Source organism: Cyprinus carpio, chromosome B24 (genome assembly GCF_018340385.1).
Source record: "Cyprinus carpio isolate SPL01 chromosome B24, ASM1834038v1, whole genome shotgun sequence".
Taxonomy (NCBI): Eukaryota; Metazoa; Chordata; class Actinopteri; order Cypriniformes; family Cyprinidae; genus Cyprinus; species Cyprinus carpio.
Genome location: NC_056620.1, coordinates 8,854,395 through 8,868,592, shown reverse-complemented (window position 1 = coordinate 8,868,592; position 14,198 = coordinate 8,854,395). Strand labels below are relative to the sequence as shown.

General features: G+C 35.6%; 1 long non-coding RNA gene across 2 annotated transcripts in view; it reads left to right on the top strand.

Moving 5' to 3' along the window:
- LOC122142165 overlaps positions 1-14,198 on the top strand; it is a 151,805-nt gene that overhangs the window by 28,046 nt on the left and 109,561 nt on the right. The window contains exon 2 of one of the 2 annotated variants that reach the window (XR_006158396.1): positions 4,890-5,121. This is a non-coding gene — a long non-coding RNA (uncharacterized LOC122142165). Of the gene's footprint in view, positions 1-4,889; positions 5,481-14,198 lie in introns of those variants that run through there. The other variant, XR_006158395.1, reaches the window with a different exon arrangement.

Genomic DNA, 14,198 nt, shown 5'->3' with positions numbered 1-14,198 from the left:
CAGCAATCATTAGATTAAATTCCAAAATTGGTCAGCAATCATTAGATTAAAATATATATGATAATTAATTTTAATTTTTTGCAATTGGTAACAAGTCCAACGCATTGCAAAGGTCATACACTGGATCTTGTGCTTACAAATGGAACATTTGTATCTCTGTTATCATCCGTTGATATTGGTCTGTCGGACCACTCAGCTGTCTTCTCTGATTTGGAATTATATCAACCAAGTGTGTGTGTCACTCAATCTGTAACATTCCAGAAGTGGAAATCTATTGATCATACATCTTTTTCAAATTCTGCTGTTTCCATCTTAGGTGATTTGCATTTAACATCGTTGGACAAGAAAGTTTCACAGTTTAATAAGACTCTTATTGCTAACTTGGACACCTTTGCTCCTCTGAAGACACACAAGGTTACGTATGCTCGTTCTGCACCATGGTATAATGACAATCTGCATATTAAGAAGGCTGCCTGCCAGAAAATGGAGCGTAAATGGTGTCTCACTGGCTTGAATGTATACTATCTAACTTGGAATGATCTTCTGGGTGATTACAGAGCACTAATTAAGACTGCAAGATCTGCTTATTTCTCTCAGACTATTGAAAACAACCAAGGAAACCCGAGACACTTGTTTCAAACTATAAATTGTCTGCTCCAAGTTAATGCTGTTTCCACCATGCCTGTTTCTCAGCAGTTATGTAATTAATTTCTTCATTTTTTTTAATTCGAAAGTTGATAATGTCCGTAAACAAATTTCCGTTTCACCTGTTTCTACTACCACATGTCAACGTTCACCGGAATTCACTGGTGCTCTTTTTACTAACTTTCCTCAACTTGATACTGAAACTCTCAAACGGGAGGTATCTAGCATGAAATCTACCACTTCCATGCCTGACCCTATTCCCACTAGCTTATTTAAATCTTGCTTTTATGCTTTGTGTCCTGCTGTTCTCGGTATTATAAATGACTCCTTACAGACTGGGGTTGTTCCAGCAGCATTAAAGGTTACTGCTGTAACCCCTATACCAAAAAAGAAAATGTTGCACTGGACGACATGAATAACTTTCGTCTAATTTCAAATCTCCCGTTTTTGGCAAAATTACTTGAGCGTATTGTTGCTTCTCATTTATGAAACCATCTCACAGTTAATAATCTTTTTGAACCTCTTCAGTCGGGTTTTTGTAAATTTCACAGTACTGAGACGGCCTTGGTCAAAGTCACCAGTGATTTGTTGATGGCTTCTTTCTCTGGTGCAACATCTATTCTTATTCTTCTTGATCTAAGAGCCGCGTTTAATACTGTAGATCACAGTCTATTACTTACTAGTATTGAAAGAGTGTTTGGTGTGTCTGGGACTGCCTTAAAGTGGTTGAGGTCTTATTTTACTGACCGCTCCCAGTTTGTTTCTATGGGTGGTTATAGGTCTGAGATTAGCTCTGTCTCAACTGGCATCCATCAGGGGTCGGTTTTAGGTCCTTTGCTTTTTAACATTTACTTGTCACCTTTAGGCCACCTTTTGAGATCACTCGGCCTTCATTACCATTTGTATGCAGACGATACACAGATTTATATACATTCAAAACCTCATGAGTGCCTTGACATTGCTTATTTGTCTGACTGCATAACTGAGATTAAATTATGGATGGATAATAATTTTTTGTGTTTGAACGGTGGTAAAACTGAAGTTATGCTAATTGGTTCCCGTTATCAAATTTCTAAAGCTGGTTGTCTGTCCCTGACTCTTAACGTCTCTGTCTTGGAAATCCAGAGTCGAGTGAAGAACCTTGGAGTTATCTTTGATGCAACTATGTCTTTTGATTCTTTTGCAAGATTACGTCCTATGTTAAATTCTACAGTCGCGGAAATGCTGATAAATTCCTTTGTTGTCTCACGGTTAGACTATTGTAATGCTCTCTTAGCCGAAGCTTCTAAATCTACACTTAATAAGTTGCAATATGTACAAAATGCAACCGTCAAGGGTCTTAACTGGGACTAGGATTGGCAGTCATATTACTCCAGTGTTAGAATCTCTGCATTGGCTCCTGGTCAGGTTTAGAGTGGATTTCAAAATTATGATGCTTACTTTTAAAGCACTATATGGTCTGGCACCACATTGTCTTACAGATTTGTTACATCAATACACTCCTAGTCATAGATTGCATTCCTCTGAGTCAAACTTGTTGGTTATCCCTCAAACACGTCTAAGATCTTTGGCTGACAAGGCTTTCTCTTTCTATGCTCCTGTCCTTTTGAATTCTCTGCCTCTTGAACTTAGGGAAGTTCAGAATTATGATGTTTTTAAAGTTCAATTTAAGACATTTTTTTTTTTTAAACTTGCATTTGCTTGTTGATTTTGTACTGTTTTATGTATTGATTATATTGTGTTCAGCGCTTTGAGAAGCTGCTTTTAAAGGCCCTTTATATAATAGTTTATTATTATTATTATTAAACATTTATTTTTAATGCTAGGATTTTATTACTAATATTTTAAATGTTTATACTTTTTATATAATAGTAGGTGGGAAAGACCAATAACAATTTATTAATATAAAAAAAATTATAGATAAATAATGGAAACGTTGTCTTTAGACACACTTTAGTATTTTATAATACAGTGTATGAGAAACTCCTTATTAATTTTGCTTTGAAATTGTTCATCAAGGTATGGTATTTGAGTGTTCGGTGTTCACATACTTTTGCCATATAGTGTACATAATGAAAACCCATTTGAAGTCTCTTTTACATCAGACATGAATGTCAGGAAGCATTGTAATAAACGGAAGAGATAATTTAATTAGTGTACAGATGGATAGGGACGTTCCACATTACATTTATAATGTATCCACATTACATTCATTAAAGAAAGGATGTGGACGTGTTTGTCAAATCCATTTCTGAATGCTGTCCTTCATATTCTCCTGGCAGCTCTTGCTATTAGTGTCGGGCTGACTTCCTGTGTCATTACAAACAAATAGATCTGCAGCTACAGATTACAGTACATGCAAGTTTATTCTAGATTTTCAAGAAAAGGGTTAAAGAAAGTACTGTATCTATTGGTCAGTCTGTACATCTAGCTGTGCCTCCATCAATTTGTCCATTCATCCAGCTACCTTTCATCATATATATATCAAGCATAGTACTGTATGTGTAAGAATTATCTAAAGGGATACTCCACCCCAAAATGAATTTTTTTATCATTAATCACTTACCCCCATGTTGTTCCAAACCCGTAAAAGCTACATTCGTCTTCGGAACACAATTTAAGATATTTTTTGATGAAAACAGGGAGGCTTGTGACTGTCCCATAGACTGCCAAGTAAAATACACTGTCAAGATCCAGAAAAGTATGAAAAGCATTGTCAGAATAGACCATCTGCTGTCAGTGGTTCAACTGTAATGTTGTTAAGCGACGACAATACTTTTTGTACGCGAATTAAACAAAAATAATGACTTTATTCAACAATTTGTCTCCTCTGTGTCACTCCACATCAGTGTAGTGCCATTTTGGCGAATCTGAGCTGTACACAGGCAGCGTACGCTCTTCTGTGTCAGCTGCGCCAAAGTGGGGATACAGCAGTTGCTATATAATCTATAGTGATGATCAGATAATGAGACTCTACAATCAGATACGGATGCAGAATTAACACTCTGCTTGTGCCGCAAAAAAAAAAAAAAAAAAAAACTCCCATCCAAAACATCTCAGTACTACTCCAAGCAGCATAGCTTTATTCAGGCAATGCACCTGTTGTGTGACATGCCTGTCCAAGTTTAACACCACTAATTTATAGTCTGCAGCTGCATATATGACTCCCCATCTTTTAAACAAGCAGTCTTTGCAGTTGTAGTCCCAGTAGTCACACACAGCTGAGAGCAGGACGCCTGGAAGTAGGACAACTAATTTTCTGTTGAGTTACTATAACAAAATACTTCTCTCAGTGATTAGTGTTACACTGCACAGGCCTAGTTTACAAATTTCCAATTTAATTATGTTGGTTAAGACAATTGTTTTGTCTGCCATAGCATGTGACTAAGTGTCATCTTCCTAAACATCTTATCAAGCTCTTTGTTGAGTGAATGAAGCCGAGTGAATAAAGCAGAATAAAATAGCAGCGTGTGTTGACCTGTTTTAAAATTCCAAGGTGAGGATGACAGTCTGACTCACTGAACATTTAATTAAAGTTTAACCCACTCTTAAAAGCTCTCATGGTAAATTACACTCTGTTTCCCAATAATAAATTCTCCTTTCTTGCCATAATCTAAAGCTTAGTGGGTCAGTATCTCCTTAGCCTAATTCACATGCATTTCTTGACATCTAAAACAAGTTAAATACATGATAATGTGGCGATAATGCACATAATTTGAGTGCACATCAGTAAGTCCCAACAAACCTGTTCAAGCTTTAGCAGTTGAATCAAGGAAATCAAGGCTTCAGGTCACACTGAGTTCTTGCAAAAAAACGTTCAAAGATTAAATGAAACCTCACATTAGCACTGCCTCAGTAAATAGAGCTGGAGTGAACATGGCATAATTAAGCTGATAACTGCTGAAGAAAGGTTGAAAGGCTAGCAAGAAGGCACAAAAAGCAATGTAAGAGTCTGAAAATAACCACTAGTGATGAATAAATCTGTGAGGAAAAAGGCTAAAACAGCTGTGGAGTAATTTTAGAAACAAAACCTTTCAATACTTCAATTTGCATTGTGAAAAGTATAGGTTTCTTCCGCCTAAGTGAGAGTGATCCGTACGAAAGATGCTATTAGAGGTTCCTCCCCCTAATGTGCAGTAGAAATTCTAGAAACCCAATTAGTGGACATGCTTTGTTTTAGTATCACTTGGTCATGCTCATTCATCCCCATAAACTGATGACTTGCCTCCTTCACTTCCTCACAGACCTTCAGAACAGCTGCTAGTCAGCCTGTCGTTCTCTCAACGGAAGCCTGAAACCGGAGCCATGAGTGAATGCCAAACTTTTCAGGAAAAGACCTACATGTTCTGCCCCCTGTGAGCTGACAACTCCTTGCCATCAAAGTCAACGATGCCGCTTTGCTGCGAAGAGATGAAGATCTGCTGTTGCCTGCGGACAGCTGGGTTTTACACAGTGGGTGCAAAGATGTGAAAGAGGGTAAGGAATGCTCTGGTATTTGGAGTTCACATGAATTCAGCATCAGGGCTATGCAGTTTTTTTCCCACATAAATACATTTATTTCTGCGCTTTGTACATTAAACTTGTTGCAACATCCCTATTCTCAAACTGATTTTCATTCCAAATACAAATGTGTAACATTATAAATGATAATTGTAATTTGATAAATTGTTAATTGATGCATCTTTTGTGTGACTATTTATGTGAAGTTTGCTGTTATAAGCATAAGCCATTAGTTATAGTTAAAATAGATACCTAGAAGCCAGTTTCGCGATTATTAGCATCTGTCGATAACCAATCCTCTTTGGCTGATTGAATAATAAACATTTTGTTTTCAATAATTGTTTTGTCTTTTTTAAATAAGTATTGTAGTCTAGTACTTGCCAAATTACCAACACTGATTAGTTACAGCTTTTTATTAATGTTTGCCAAACAGTAATTGACAAGAAGGGTAAAAATGATGCCAGTTGCAGCTCATTAGGTAGCTGATTATTAGTATGCATATTATTAGCATTTTGGTTGTTTATTAGTACTTGTAAAGCACATATTAAAGCTTTATTCTGCATTACCATATCTTAAATACCTCAATCCTACCCCAGACCTAAAATTAACAACTACCTCATAACTATTAATAAGCAGCATATTAGGGGTTTATCGAGGCAAAAGTCATAGTTGACAGTGAGAACTGGTCTTTAAAATAAAGTGTTACCATATATATTGTCATAAATTTATCTTCTTTAATCATCCAGGTAAGTGGTTTCAGATGATCTTAGTGGATGTCATTTTTTGGGAGGTCGGACCATCATTTCTGTAATTTTGTGCCAAGTCTATTTGACTCAAGGGTGAATGAGCAGAGAGCCGATGAATGAAACCTTCCTCATCATTGACGGTGCTCCATTACATTTGCCTGTCTGTGATTGGATGGGACAGACTGGCGCGCATTCCTGTTGTATCACATTTCAGCAAGGGTCATTTGATGAAAGATGAGTGGATGAACAGCTTGCTGCGAATGGCTGACTCTTCTGTTCCACAGAACGGCTTCCTCACACGCATGCATGCATATGAACATACGTCACCTAATCCTTTTGCTTGTCTTTCACAAACCTCCTGCTACAAGGCTTCATGGAATGACAGAAGTTTAAAAAAATCTTTTACAGCCTCTCCTATAAATAGTAGGGTTTATACAGCTCCATTGCTGACCTGACAGAACTGGTCTCAGCCTGGGAAACCACAGAGAACAAAAAAGTTCATTACACTGCAGTTCCGCTCTAGATTTGTAGTCCTAAATCAACAGATCTTAGAAACAGTTTCCAAGTATGCAAATGGATCGCAGAGGCTTGAGCTCAGTTTTGCTGGAAGATTTGCATTGCTGATCTTGAGAATATTTTCAACGTTTTTGCATCTGTATATATACAATATGATCTTTTATCTTTGTCAAGTTTACTTTGCAAACAGGATACACTTCCATCTTACAGGAACACTTGTGTTTCATTACAGTTTAACACTTTTTGGATTATGTACTGATCATGTAAATTGGAGTGTTTGTGGAATTTGCGTTCAACAACGATTTTATAATCTGTAGCAGATTATTGAGTTACATATTACTTGAGTTAGAAATACCTTATATTCACTTGGCTCATAATATGTTAAATGACTTTGTTAACACCCAATGTCATAATTTCTGCTGTTTCAGCCCATAGGTCCAAATAATATCTCTTTAATATTTCAATTGTTTCTTCTAGACATCAATAAGCAGCATGTATGTGTTTACTTAAGTATCCTGCTGCTCTCCTGAGAAAAACCCTCCATGTTTTCAGAAGTAATTATCAGCAATCAGCAGCCCCCATAGAATCAGAGCAGAGGCAAGATATATTGAATGTGTACATGTGTCTGCTTGTGAACATGTCAGGTTTGTCCTTTTTTTTAAACATCCTCTCCCCTTCATACACATTCCTGACAAAACCTCATCACCATCCCAAGAATATTGCGCAGCCAGCGTGTCTTTGCAACACTATCTCTCCATCAGTAGTGATGCATTCACACCTTTCTGCCCCTCTCACGCTCATATCGTTGAGGCACATGACTTGTGAAATTGCATTTTACACACATCAAGTGATAACAAATGTGTAAAGAGCTGTTTAGAGTTGGCAAACTCTGGTGTATAAGTAAATGTGCTACAGTATTATTTCTGTGAGAAAAAGTCAAATGTGTTTTTTCTTTCTTTTTTTTTTTTTCTTTTTTTTTTTTTTTTTTTGTTAAACCTTTGATCAGTGATTCATTTTTCCCGGCTATCTTACATAGAGACCATGAAAAAGATGAAAAGCCTTATTGTACTTCTTTTGGTTGTAAAGTAATAAAACATAATAAACACCATTTCCTTCTCTCTTGTTCAACAGTTTTATGGTTCTGCAGTTTGTTTTATAGTTGAGTGGCGGTTCAGTTATTTGATCAGGTGAAGAAAGATTTTATCAGGCTCTTTGTGACACTATCATACAGGAATAAATATCATACATGCCACACCATACTGTATCTGCCTTAAAATTAATTAATTTAATCAAATAAACAATTAATTCATCCTTGCATTTATGAAATATTAAAAGAATAGTAAAAAAGAAAATTAAAGATGATTTTGATTACCGTTAGTCACTAGGTACTTTCATAGTTTGGAAAAGATCAGCATGAAATATTCTTTAAAAATTCATCCTTTTTTGTTTCTCGGATGAAAGAAAGTCAGACATATTTACAATACAACAACATAAGGTTCAGTAATTAACAACAGAACCTTTTTTAAAAGGGATAGTTCACCCAAAAATGAAAATTCTGTTATTAATTACTCAAACTCATAAGACCTTTATTCATCTTTGGAACACAAATGAAGATATTTTTGATGGAATCTGAGAGCTCTCTGACCCTCCCATAGACAGCAATGACATTACCATGATCAACGCACAGAAACGTAGCAAGGACATCAATAAAATGTTCATGTGACATCAACCTCAATTTCACGAAGCTACGAGAATACTTTTTGTGTGCAAAGAAAACATTGAGCATTGTTTACATTTAGCATGCGCATGCTGTCTACTGAATGTAGACTACGCTGATTATGTTTAGCGAAAGCACGTGCATGCTGAATGTAAACAACCCTTAATACGTTGATTACGTTCTGATACTCTCCAAAATAGCAGAATACAATGCGTTTCTGTGCTATGTTTCTGTGCGTTGATCATGGTTATATCATCTCTTCATATGTATTCCAAAAAAGAACTCAGATTCCATCAAAAATATCGTCATTTGTGTTCCAAAGTTGAATGAAGGTCTTATGAATTTGGAATGACATGAGGGTGAGTAATAAATGAGAGAATTTTCATTTTTGGGTGAACTAATCCTTTAAATATGTATATCCCTTTACTGTTAGACTGACGTTATTAAGATCAAGTGTACTGTGTCTCACTGTGTCTTCATTGAGAAATCTGTCTCTCACTGGCTCTATAGCATACAGGGTTACAGAAGCTTTAACAACCTGTTAAAGCAGTTTAAAGTTCTTTCATGACAGAACATGTTTAAGTGAGCAGTAATTTATGCGATAAACTTTCCCCTAGTCTCTCTATCTCTCTCACTGCAATTAGACGTGAGTGGTTGATGACAAGGCTGCCAGGATGTTGAAGGACAGTAGCAGCTGATTCCCAAGAGCTGAATGGCATCACCTGTGACAAAACAGATGATGTTGGTAGACATTTTGTATACTGAACAATAGGTGAAGAATGATGCTTTGGGTTTTATTTGATTTGATTTTTTCATTGACTCATTCTAACAATATCTTATTTTGTTTCTCATGAAGATGTGGTTAAATTAGATAATTGTAATTTGTGGTTTAATTCCTTGTAGTTGAGTAAATAGATTACAATATCTCTTAACACAGGACCAGACAAGAAATCATATGAAAGTTTTACTGCAAGGATATTTGTATGTGTATTTTAGGTCAGAGTTGAGTTTCACATCCTCATTGATTGTTTTTTTTTTTCTTACTGTCCTGCTGATGTGGAAATGACTCAACCACTCCCTTTCTCCTTGAGAACACAGATCTGTGGTTTCAAAATGTGTAGCATTGCAAATGTCAACAAAGTGCTAATTTTTTCTCTTTAAAATATTGCTACCAAGGAATTTAGGGTCATCAAGCTAAAACTGAAGCGTAAACTACAGTATAATGAAAGCATGACCAGTGATTTGAAACTGTGTTTACAGAAAGCCAATTATTACAAATTCATTTCACTCAAACAATACATGTTAAGAGCCTTTAATTGGAGGATAGTTTGCTCCAAAGCATTATTCACTTTAACGGAAAGTCCATCTTTGAAATTAGATGGAATGTGGGTTTTTGCATAGCAGTTTTAGCCTCAAGCATCAAGATGTTTGAGATACTCTCTCACCTGTTATAATTCATTTAAAGTCTCAAAGGTGAACACACTCCACCCATACATATTCTGTACTGAAGAAATAACTGCTTTGCATGTTGGTTAAGCAGTTGATAAACCTTTCCAAAGGAGTGTCTCATTCCTGGAAGACTCACAAGCCTGATGTCTAACGTCGCAGAAACACTACAATGTGATTTCAAAACATGTTCTTGTACTTATCTTTGATTTTTGTCACAGGGGAGATTTAATCTGAACTTTCCCATGATCCTGGTTATGGATGTGGAAATCTCAGAACATCAGTAAGTCACCGTGAAGATGTTACGTTAACACATATAGTGTTCGTCCATTCGGTATAGATCTATGAAGTCTTGGCATAGAGTTTCAGAATTGATTCTACTAAATTTGATCATCATATAAGCAAGTATTATTTAAATAAATTTGTATTTATCTGTTTAATCATATTATCAGTTGCTTAAGAGTAGTACTATTTCAATTACTTCTCAACTTTCAAGTTGAGTAATACAGTCTTGTTTTCCAGTTAATGCTAAAAAGTTGCATATTAAAATACACAGATGTAAAAAAGAGGATATATGGGTTGCATAATCAAGTTAACTGGAAGTTTATGTGAGGTTGTATTTGTTGTTTTATGTGTGTGTGTTTGCAAGAGCATGTCTAACCCTGTGAAATTAATGTCAAAAGTTATTTTTCTGCCTCATTTAGGAATTCTTTTATTTTTTTTAATTCTCAATTGTTTTGCATACAGCAGTCTCAGTTGCTGTTAGCATTTTTGATCATGCCCATTTTCTTGGAATGACTCCATAATTATGAATCATGAATAATCACATTGCCACATCATCTGATTGCACAATGTAAAAATCAGTAGTCTAATTCAATTTCTAATTTGACTCGATGATGTTTGTCAGTGTGATGGTATTTTTTAGTTTTTTCTCATGACTGTACTCATGAATGAAGGAATTATTTTCTCTTTCAAAAAACACATGCAGTACATGCATGTGCATACTTGTCACTGATATGCTGTCATACCCATGTTGGGAAATAATTGACTAAATCTAGTTAAAAGTAAACACTGCATTGCTGATTTTAATGTTTAATTTCTTTGTGAAGGCAGCAGGCAAAAGTGCAGTCCTGAGGGTTCTCTTGATTAAAAGTCCATTTAATTGCTTATTTTTTTAAACCAATATGTTCTGAACAGTCTCTTTCATATGTGTTGTGGGAAAGTCTGAATCGATTTGTGCTAAATGGTCCTCTTTCATATGTTTTGTGGGAAAGTATGATTAATTCAAACAAATCAGTCCATCTTTGAAAGTCTGATTAGACAGCAGCTCTACCTTCATGTTTCAACCTGCTGGACAAACTACATATCCAGATTAATAATACCAGTGTGTTTATTCATTTAGACTAGAGGAGAATTGGTCACCTAACTGAGCCTGGTTTCTCCCAAACTTTTTTGACCTTCATTTCTTTTAGCTGATGGAGATTTTTGCCTGCCACTTTTGCTTTGGACTTAATTGGGGTCTAAAAGACACATAATTTTAAGTAATATCATCGATTTGACAGCACTGACATGGATGAGAACAACTGAATTGAGCTGAACAATAACGTCTTCTGCAGAGCTTTTTTTGTGTAGAATAGAATTTTGCAACATCAACAGTGTTATTGATATGATCTGAATCAATATTGAGCTGAATAACTACAAAGAAACTTAAACTTGAAAACACTGAGAAAAAAAAAATATTCAAAATCATACCACCAACATGACATGGACAGACACTGCCCTCCTTAGTTAGTCAGAGAACTTGTGAAATGACAATCTAGTCAGTTGTGGTTCATTACTTGTTTTTGACTGCAGAGCCGATTTGAATTCCCCCTGTGGTCAAAGAAGCTCTTTATTATTGTAGTGGTTCCTGCCACATACATGTCCAGTGAATGTTTTTTTGCTCATCTCCCTTTTATTTTCACTTTTACCTCATGCCTGTTAAAGTCATTCTGTCATGGCTTGTCATTTGCGACTGTTTTGTTCACAACTCTCCCTCTCACGCTCTCAGGAAAAAAAAGTATATTCCCAACATTACAAAACTGTCCTTCCCACACAGAGTCAGGCTGGAGTGTGTGTGTACGGTGTGGCTCAGGAGGAATGTGTATGTGTGTGAAACAGATAATATCAGGGGGTAAAGGATATGGGTAAGTGAGTGATGGCCACTCAACAGCAACCTGTCTACCTGACAGGAAGTGTAGAAGTGGGTGACTTATTTTCCCACCAGCCCTTGCATACCATCTCTACCAATTGAAGGAGGGTAGCCCACACTGGTAAGGATGCACATACTCACAAATAAGCAAATAGTTTCTATTTTCTTGAAAATTCAATCAGATCAGAACATTTCTGATGGTGTACTCTATTTAACTCTATCCATGTAACTACAGGTTTAATCATAAATGTTTGCAGTGCAGGAAACAACAGTCATAGTGAGAAAATGTTTGCAAACATTTGCACGGTAAAAATATTCTGTAAACAGAAAGTAGAGCAGCAAACAGCGAATACTCATTCAGATTCCCACTTGGCTCTTGTGAAGTTTCTCTATAATCTGCAATGCACAGGGCTCTCCCCTTCTTCTCTGTTTGACTGGTGATTACTCAAACTGTTCAGTATATGTCTATGTGAGTAGATGACTGCTTGCTTGGTTATTTTGGGGGATGTCCCATGTCACTGGAAATAAAGTGAAATGAAACTGACCACAACAGATAAAAAAGAAGAAAAAATTCCAGGCTTTTTAATCTTATTGTAAAGTTAATTGCTGAATATACACTTATTCACATAAAAATAATCTGTATGAAAATGTTCATGTCAATGACAAACTCTCTGTGCAAAAGTGTTTTTGTTTTTAATTACATTATAATTTTCCTTTAAAAAAATGGCATTTTATAACAAGTACATAAATTGACATGTTAACAACCCCAAATGGTGCTTAATGCTATAAAAGGTCTTAAGATTGTTTAGCCTTCCTAAAATGTATGTATATATTTTATATATATAAATATTAAATACACTCAAAAAAATGATTTTTCAGTTTTGTTCACTTTACCTGAACAATTCATGTTGAATTAATGCCATTTTGGCTATTTTTCATTTCAACATGATTGTGTCATGTTAAACTGACTTAAAAACTGTCACTCGTCGGTTTAACATAAAGTTTTCATTTTGAAATAAACATGTTTCAATCAAGTACCTCAAAAAAAAGTTTTACACTTCCCATCATGCTTTGCACAGGACTGGATATGGGGAGAGAAAATGTTGAAATAAAGTGTTATTTTATGCAGTTTTTAGTAAAATGTGATAATAAGGAGACTTTTTCATGTCTAATGCTCTATTATGTGGGCATTTTAAAAGACTTTATATTGGTGTATTTTGTGCGAGTTACCATTGTGGTGAAGTGTGGAGCCTGTGGTTGGGTTGAGGACCTGGTTAAAAGAAAGTCTAAAATACTTAATTTAAAAAAAAGCAACTTTAATGAGAAACATCCTTAAACTGCAAACAACTAACATCATGTGTAAAGAAAAGTTATATCTTACTTGCTAATGTTTTTATAACACTTTGGCTAAACTTGCATGGACAGTGGTTCTACATGATGTAAAATATTATCTCTACTCAGATATTTCATGTAGGATGAACTAAAGCAAACCGAGTAAACTCAACTAAAAGTAGACATGTCCTTATAACTTGATTTATTCATGTCCAAATAACATGGTACAAACATGTGGAACCACTGTCCATGAAAGAATCATGTTCAGCCAAAGAGTCATTTTTTTGAGTGTATATACTAAAAGTTGTTCCTGTGCCATAATTTAAAAATCAGCCACAAAATGCTTTCACTTCATATGCGGTCATGTTCTTGTGTTATAAATGTGTAATAACAACATGAGCGTTGTTATTAATACTTTATAACTGTAAAAGAGGGTAAAATCCCCATTATATTCCCCTGTCATGTGCGTGTACAATATGAAATTCTGAACATTCTGAACATCAGAACATTGTACATGATTTATGGGGAAAGGTGTAGGAAGAGGGATTTCTTAAGTGGAAAGATAAGAAACGAGCCTCTGCAAAGTTGTCTGTTTCCTGTTTGAGCGGTTGGTGTATGGAGGCCGTTTATGGGGTGAGTCATGCAGGTTGGACCTGTTTCAGGATGTGAGATTAACTGCTAGTTAGTACGGGACATGCAACGGTACACTGACTGCTGTAAACACACATGACTTAAGAGACATATTGAGCATCATAAGTGAGGTGTCCATCAAAGTGAACTGGCTAATGAGTGCCTGAAACATATACATATTCTCATAATTCATATTATAATTCAACTGAAGCTTATAATAGAATAACATCCTATATTAATCTTACTATTGCTGCAGTCAAACTAAAAAAAGGACCTTTCACACCAAAAGTAAACTTAATAAGCCTCTGGCTGAAGGAAATGCAAATTCATGTCTAAATAGCAGAGAGCACCGCTCATACAAACTTTCCAGCTGCTGCCATTCTGGATTGCATGAAGAATAAAATGCAGGAGAAGAAAGTTCAACATTCTTCATCAATCAATCAATCAATCATTCAATCAATCAATCAATCAATCA